Here is a 9,011-nt window from a genome sequence, read left to right on the forward strand (position 1 = left end):
CAAAACTTTTTACACCCAACCATTTTGTCAATTGTGCATTAAATATGGCCTAGTATTTTAGAAAAATGATTTGGTCCAATTTTGCAACAATTATTTTGGAGGTCCTTCACAAAAAAACCTCCTTTCGGGCACTCGAAAAATGGAAAATGGTTTTTTTGTCCAAAGAAAATGAAAACTTCCTTAGGCAACATTGTTTGCCATTCCAATATGCACCCTTGTGCACAATATGAGATCATTTGAACAAACTATGCCATGAATGTGGCCATAAGATTGATCATTTGGCTTGAAAGCCATTGATCTCCACACGTGATAGCTCGTTTCTGAGAACACTTTTTTAAAATAATTGCCGTATTACAAGTTTGTTATTTTTCCTAGGAACTTGGCCACATATGATGACACAATGCGAAGGTTTCCCAATTTTTTGATTTTTTTTGAATTTTTTATGCCCGTTTCAAAATGCGGTCAAAACGGCGGGAATGACCGTTCCTAGCTAGTGGTTGAATCTTGGAAATTTTTTGGTGTTTCTATGATTAAATAGATACTTATGTACCTAGAAATTATTTTTGGAAAAAAATAAATAGCAAACTATGAGGCGGCTGCAGTTCAAATTTGACCCGCTTCTAGCTGAATCGGCAGAAATTTGTCTTTTTCACCAGAGGTGGATCAAAGCTTGTGACACCCAACTATTTGCTCAATTGTGCATTAAATATGGCCTAGTATTTTATAAAATTCATTTGGTCCAAAGTTGCAACAATTATTTGGTAGGTCCTTCACAAAAAAACTCATTTTGGGCACTCTGAAAATGGAAAATGATTTTTTCGTCCAAAATAAATGAAAACTTCCTTAGGCAACATCGTATTACAAGTTTATTATTTTTCCTGAAAACTTGGTCATATATAATGACACAATGCGAAGTTTTCCCAATTTTTTGAATTTTTTTGAATTTTTTATGCCCGTTTCAAAATGCGGTCAAAACGGCGGGCTTGACCGTTCCTAGGTATTGGTTGAATCTTGGAATTTTTTTGGTATTTCTCTGATTAAATAGATACTTATGTACCTAGAAATGATTTTTGGAAAAAATAAATAGCAAACTACGAGGTAGCTACAGTTCAAATTTGACCCGCTTCCTGCTGAATCAGCGGGAATTTGTCTTTTTCACCAGAGGTGGATCAAAACTTTTTACACCCGACCATTTGGTCAATTGTGCATTATATATGGCCTAGTATTTTATAAAATTGATTAGGTACAATTTTGCAACAAATATATGGTAGGCCCTTCACAAAAAAACTCATTTTGGGCAATCAAAAAAATGGAAAACTGATTTTTCGTCCAAAGAAAATAAAAGATTCCTTAGGCAAAATTGTTTGCCATTCCAGGATGCACCCTTGTGCACGATATGAGGTCATTGAGTAGACTATGCCAAGAATGTGACCATAAGATTGACTATTTAAGTAGACTTTTTAAAAGTAATTATCGTGTTAGAAGTTTGTTTTTTCCTAGACACTAGATCACACAATGCAAAGGCTTTCCATTTTTTGATTTCTTTAATTCTTTATGCCAATTTCAAAACACGATTAAAACCATGGGCATAACCGTTCGTAGCTGCAGATGGAATCTTACAAAACTTAAATGGCCAAAAAAGGCTAGAACGATTGGAAATGCATACAAGTTGGTTATCATCATCCATAAAATGTGGTGTAACTTGAGTGAAAATTTTAGTGGTTCCATTTTGCAAAATATTATTGGTAGTTGCTTCATAAACCCCTTTGTTTTTAGCACTTAAAGACTATATTTTAAATTACAGCCATAGTCTTCAACCAATCAGGACGTCTCTCCCGGATCACCCTACCATAGGCGATCTGAACCGTCCGATCGTCCCTAATCTAACGGCAGACTTGACCCCCCACCGTCTCACCTAACTAGACCTAACACAACCCGCACCCACAGCCGCCGCCCTCTCCCTCCCTCAGATCTCGATCCGATCCAGATCGACGCCGCCACCCCTCTCTAACCCTAGCTTCCCATCGCCGGCGGCGGCGCCCTCCCTCCCTCGCCTTCTCCTCCTTCCCTCCTCACGGCCGCCTCCACCACGCCACAAACCCCGGCGATGGCCTCGTGTAGATACCATCCTCCCCCGGTCCCGTCCCCAGCCCCGCCCGGATCCACCGTGTTTGTCCACAACCGCCGCCCCCACCCCGCCATCGATCTCGCCCACGGCGGCCGCCACCACCCCGCCGTCATCCTCGCCCATGGCGGCTGCACCACCCCGCCGTCGACCTCTCCTCGATCATTCCCAGATCCACCCAGGGGCTGGACCTGGAGCTCATCTCCTCCATGGCATCGGCTTCCAGATCCGCCCATGGGTTGCACCTGGTGCTCCATCTCCATGGCGAGTTGGCTGCATCCCCACGTCTGCTTCCGCTCGGTCGACGACGCCATCCGCGCGTGCTTCTGCTGCTCGTATAGGTAAGGCAATATGTCGATTTGCTGTTCTCCCCTCGGCTTCCCTTACTCTACCTTACGTGTTGTGTCTTCCCTCCTCACGCAGGTGCACGCACCACCAGCGCTCCCGGATCAAGCAGGTGACGCAGTGGCCCTCCTAGATCCACGACGAGCTGCATCTTTCTCGTCCTCGCGGCTATCGGCCACGTCCTCGACAAGGGTCACATCTGGTAGTGACCAAGTGAGGCCCCGGATCTGCACTCACTAGGAGGGTGCGGCGGCACCGAGAGGATTCTCACGCAGCCGTCTTCCACCTTCTTCGTCCGGTTCCAGGTACTGACATTCCCCCCTCCCTGCACACATCCTCCACCTTCTCTTGCTTTCTCTGATCCTCCCATTCCGCTTTTGGTTGGGGCGTTCCTGTACTGATCCATATGCATGCGTTAATTTGTAGCTGTGCACGCGACGTGGAGCCTCATCTTCGAGCTGCTTGACCTCAAGGGCGAGGTGGACGACGACACTCTGGTTGTTGTGTGATGTTGCCAACAGCAAGATGTGACGGATAACTTGGTAATCATTACTCCAGTAGTGAATAGTTGATTAGTCGAGCCACTGCTAATCATCTGGTGGCCTTGGACTTGTGATTGTAGATCGTCTGGTGGAGATGCTAATCATCTGGTGGCCTTGGACGTGGAGCCTCCTCTGTTTGTTATTTATTAGGTTTGTACTGGTAGCTTGTTAGTTTTCCCTCGTGTGCTTGAAAACATGCAAGCAGAGAGATAGAGAGGGATTCCTTGATGTAGCAGGCCAGTAGCTACTTTGTCTCAGCTTTTACCTGTCTTTATCCGTATCTCAGTTAGATGCACTACTGCTAGTTCAGCTGATGCCAATAATATCTTACTCATTTTTGTGGATCATCCTCATCCCAAGCAAAATAATAGGTTGACTGAGGCAGTCTTTTTCAGCTGCAACAGCCATGCACAGCTGGTTCTGCCCGGTGGATGCAGTTTCAGTTCCTCCAATTTCCACGTGCTAGCGTTCCAATGTCAAGTACTCCCTCCGTCCCAAAATAAGTGACTCAACTTTGTACTAGCTTTAGTACAAAGTTAGTACAAAGTTGAGTCACTTATTTTTGGACGGAGGGAGTATAATTCTTGAACTACATAAGCTAAACTCTGTTAGTTCCATTATCAACTTGTATATGCAGTCCAAGCCTTCTAAAATGATTGCCTTTACTGTCCATGTCTTGATGTGATTTGTTCTTAAAACGGTTTGCTAGATAGATCCAAACTGTGGTTTTGTGTACAATAGTTTTGCATTGTATGAGCTAAATTCTGTTGTCCATCAGCATGTTTGACTTGTCATTTATGTGGAAGTTTGATGGCAATATTATAAGTTGGGTATGCAATGGTACCTGGAAGGCTGCACCGCTTAACCAGCTTGTTGTTAGAATTGTTTCAGTCATTAATTTTTCCTTAACTCAGCTCGTTTAAGATCTATGCTAGTATGTGACATGCGTATAGATATGAGTTACATCCCAGCCATTTTAACTATGATTGGTTGTATTACTTCAGATTTGATGGTGAAAGTGCATTTGTTAACTGTATTCTAATGCTCTCATATGTAAGGAATGCATGGGTTAACTCATCCTTATTGATAGATCCTCTCTTTTAATTAATAATGTATGCATGCCTTGAATGTTCTGTGTTCTTTACTATACTGTTCTAGCCTCGGGCAATTAAACATTGTATCTGTTTTTATTGTGATATGCAACTCTTCAAAAAAAGAAACTGTATTATGGAATTACTCATTTGCATGGAATTTCTATGTACTCTAGTAGTTTATTTTTGATACTTGCTGTATTCCCGATCTGCGTTGGAGCCGATGCTCGATTTGTTCCTGTTTCTGTTTCAGTACCAGTACAATGTAATGATTTCGTGCTTTCATGAAGTATTTTGCGCTGTTTTTATCTGTCGAGCAATTTAGAAGACCTGTAGAGCATTTAACTAGACAGTTGAATTTGCATGTGCAACTATGCTTGCTTAGAGCTGCCCTTGACTGGTTATATTATTTCTATGGCCTGTGTTGTTCTTAGTTGTGCTACAGTATGTGTCTCGTGTTGTTTGCACTTGTTAGCCAAATCATTGCACATGCAGTGTTAATGCGATGTTGCGGGTTTGTGACCTAGGATTTCAGCCAAATTCCTGTTTGTACAATGTATCTGCTACATGTTGTTTTCATCTTGATAGCTAGCAGCCTAGCTCCATGACCGTTGATTGTGAAATCTCTATATGCTGTAAAATTAAGTGGGTCTGTCTCGAACTGCTGTGAATTGTAAGATGCTTTAAGTAAATGTTTTTTTGCCTTCTCACGTGTAGGCGGTCAGGCGAGACAGCAAGTAGAGGTTCAGTCTGTTGGAGGAGTATGGCGAGCTGCTGATTCGGGCTAACCAGGGGCACACTATGGTAGTATGTTTTCTGCCTGAACTCCCTGCACTAATGTATTCTGTTTTTACAAGTAAGATTTAAGATGTGTTTATACTCTTCATGATCATCTGCCATGTAGTAATCGTTATTTTTTGTAACTTCTAAAAGCATTGTGCTAGCTGAATTTGTGTTATCATTCTGAAGAACTTGTCCTTTTTATTGAATGGTCTCTTCATAATATATTGGCTCCAGTTTTCTGATTCTTCTCTCCTGATTCATGTAACAGGGCGACCGTATTAGCTCAGTCCTGACTATGGCAGGAGCAGGTGCATTTGCCTGTTTGTAATGCTATCGAAGGAGCTCCATCCTGAAGAATATAGTGCTTGTAGAGCTTGTAAATTAGTTACTCCACTTGTAGAGTTATTTGTAGAGCAGGAGCACCATTGTATTGCGTGTTATTTGTAGAGCAGGAGCTCCATACAGAATCTGGCTCTATACTGAATCTGGTTGTTGTTATTTGAAGTATTATATGTGTATTTTGTCGGTGCCAATTTAAATATTGGTTATTTATTTACTGTCAAAATGAAATGAGGAATATGGCCCTGACAAGTCGGACCCACTTGCTAGAACCTGACAACTTGGACCCACTTATGAGAACATGATAACTGGGATCCATTTGACTAGTGGACCCATGATACATATAAAAAACATGAGAGGCCCAACAAAGAAATGGCCCAGAAAAATACATGATCAAAAAGAAAATATGCTATTAAAAGGGCCACGCAAAGAAATTAATAAGGCTGAATTGTTGGGCCAGACCCATGTAGCTAATAAAAGCATAGGAAAAAAATACAGTAAAAAGGCCGAATTGTTGGGCTAGGCCCATGTAGAAAATCGAATTGGACCGGGCTGAATCTTGTGCCATGTCAGCTTGCCACGCTGGATGCCTACGTGGCCTGGGGAGGTTGCTAGTGACCAAAACGCCACAGTAGACGTATTTTGGTCATAAACGTTTGCGACCATTCCAGAAGAAAGGTCGCTATAGTCAGTTTACGACGCCCAGCTTTTGACCTTATGTTTTTGGTCACAAAAAGGTCATAAATGGAAATGTGTGACCTTTCAGTGACCAATAGTGGTGGTCATAAGTTGACATATTTCTTGTAGTGTACTGATGTGTGCGGTCCAATGAGTGTTGAGGCTTGCGGTGGTTATCGTTATGTTCTCACCCTCACTGATGACTTGAGTAGATATGGGTATGTCTACTTAATGAAACACAAGTCTGAGACCTTTGAAAGGTTCAAGGAATTTCAAAGTGAGGTTGAGAATCAACGTGACAGGAAAATCAAGTTCCTGCGATCAGATCGTGGAGGAGAATACTTGAGTCACGAATTTGGCACACACTTAAGAAAATATGGAATAGTTTCACAACTCACACCGCCTGGAACACCTCAGCGTAATGGTGTGTCCGAACGTCGTAATCGCACTCTATTAGATATGGTGCGATCTATGATGTCTCTTACCGATTTACCGCTGTCATTTTGGGGCTATGCTTTAGAGACTGCCGCATTCACTTTAAATAGGGCTCCGTCGAAATCTGTTGAGACGACACCGTATGAATTATGGTTTGGGAAGAAACCTAAGCTGTCGTTTCTAAAAGTTTGGGGATGCGATGCTTATGTCAAGAAACTTCAACCTGAAAAGCTCGAACCCAAGTCGGAAAAATGCGTCTTCATAGGATACCCTAAAGAAACTATTGGGTATACCTTCTACCTCAGATCCGAAGGCAAGATCTTTGTTGCCAAGAATGGATCCTTTCTAGAGAAGGAGTTTCTCTCAAAATAAGTAAGTGGGAGGAAAGTAGAACTTGATGAAGTATTACCTCTTGAACCGGAAAATGGCGCAACTCAAGAAAATGTTCCTGAGTTGCCTGCACCGACTAGAGAGGAAGTTAATGATGATGATCATGAAACTTCAGATCAAGTTGCTACTGAACTTCGTAGGTCCAATAGGACACGTTCCGCACCAGAGTGGTACGGCAACCCTGTCTTGGAAATCATGTTGTTAGACAACGGTGAACCTTCGAACTATGAAGAAGCGATGGCGGGCCCGGATTCCGACAAATGGCTGGAAGCCATGAAATCCGAGATAGGATCCATGTATGAAAATGAAGTATGGACTTTGACTGACTTGCCCGTTGAGCGGCGAGCCATAGAAAATAAATGGATCTTTAAGAAGAAGACAGATGCGGATGGTAATGTGACCATCTATAAAGCTCGGCTTGTCGCTAAGGGTTATCGACAAGTTCAAGGGGTTGACTACGATGAGACTTTCTCACCGGTAGCGAAGCTGAAGTCCGTCCGAATCATGTTAGCAATTGTCGCATTCTATGATTATGAGATATGGCAAATGGACGTCAAAACGGCATTCCTTAATGGTTTCCTTAAGGAAGAATTGTATATGATGCAGCCGGAAGGTTTTGCCAATCCTAAGAATGCTGACAAGGTGTGCAAGCTCCAACGCTCGATTTATGGGCTGGTGCAAGCATCTCGGAGTTGGAACATTCGCTTTGATGAGATGATCAAAGCGTTTGGGTTTATGCAGACTTATGGAGAAGCCTGCGTTTACAAGAAAGTGAGTGGGAGCTCTGTAGCATTTCTCATATTATATGTAGATGACATACTTTTGATGGGAAATGATATAGAGCTTTTGGACAGCATTAAGGCCTACTTGAATAAGAGTTTTTCAATGAAGGACCTTGGAGAAGCTGCTTATATATTAGGCATCAAGATCTACAGAGATAGATCAAGACGCCTCATAGGTCTTTCACAAAGCACATACCTTGATAAGATATTGAAGAAGTTCAATATCGATCAGTCTAAGAAGGGATTCTTGCCTGTGTTGCAAGGTGTGAAATTGAGCTCAGCTCAATGTCCGACCACGGCAGAAGATATAGAAGAGATGAGTGTCATCCCCTATGCCTCAGCCATAGGTTCTATTATGTATGCCATGCTGTGTACCAGACCTGATGTAAACCTTGCCGTAAGTCTGGTAGGTAGGTACCAAAGTAATCCCGGCAAGGAACACTGGACAGCCGTCAAGAATATCCTGAAGTACCTGAAAAGGACTAAGGAAATGTTTCTCGTTTATGGAGGTGACGAAGAGCTCGTCGTAAAGGGTTACGTCGACGCTAGCTTCGACACAGATCTGGATGACTCTAAGTCACAAACCGGATACGTGTATATTTTGAATGGTGGGGCAGTAAGCTGGTGCAGTTGCAAGCAGAGCGTCGTGGCGGGATCTACATGTGAAGCGGAGTACATGGCAGCCTCGGAGGCAGCACATGAAGCAATTTGGGTGAAGGAGTTCATCACCGACCTAGGAGTCATACCCAATGCGTCGGGGCCGATCAAACTCTTCTGTGACAACACTGGAGCTATTGCACTTGCCAAGGAGCCCAGGTTTCACAAGAAGACCAGGCACATCAAGCGTCGCTTCAACTCCATTCGTGAAAATGTTCAAGATGGAGACATAGATATTTGTAAAGTACATACGGACCTGAATGTAGCAGATCCGTTGACTAAACCTCTCCCTAGAGCAAAACATGATCAACACCAGAATTCCAAGGGTGTTCGATTCATCACAATGTAACTAGATTATTGACTCTAGTGCAAGTGGGAGACTGTTGGAAATATGCCCTAGAGGCAATAATAAAAGGATTATTATTATATTTCCTTGTTCATGATAATTGTCTTTAATTCATGCTATAATTGTGTTATCCAGAAATCGTAATACATGTGTGAATACATAGACACCAACATGTCCCTAGTAAGCCTCTAGTTGACTAGCTCGTTGATCAACAGATAGTCATGGTTTCCTGACTATGGACATTGGATGTCATTGATAACGAGATCACATCATTAGGAGAATGATGTGATGGACAAGACCCAATCCTAAACATAGCACAAGATCGTATAGTTCGTTTGCTAGAGTTTTTCCAATGTCAAGTATCTTTTCCTTAGACCATGAGATCGTGTAACTCCCGGATACCGTAGGAGTGCTTTGGGTATACCAAATGTCACAACGTAACTGGGTGACTATAAAGGTATACTACGGGTATCTCCGAAAGTGTCTGTTGGGTTGACA

This window comes from Triticum urartu, chromosome 1, assembly GCF_003073215.2.
Source record: "Triticum urartu cultivar G1812 chromosome 1, Tu2.1, whole genome shotgun sequence".
NCBI classification, from domain to species: Eukaryota; Viridiplantae; Streptophyta; class Magnoliopsida; order Poales; family Poaceae; genus Triticum; species Triticum urartu.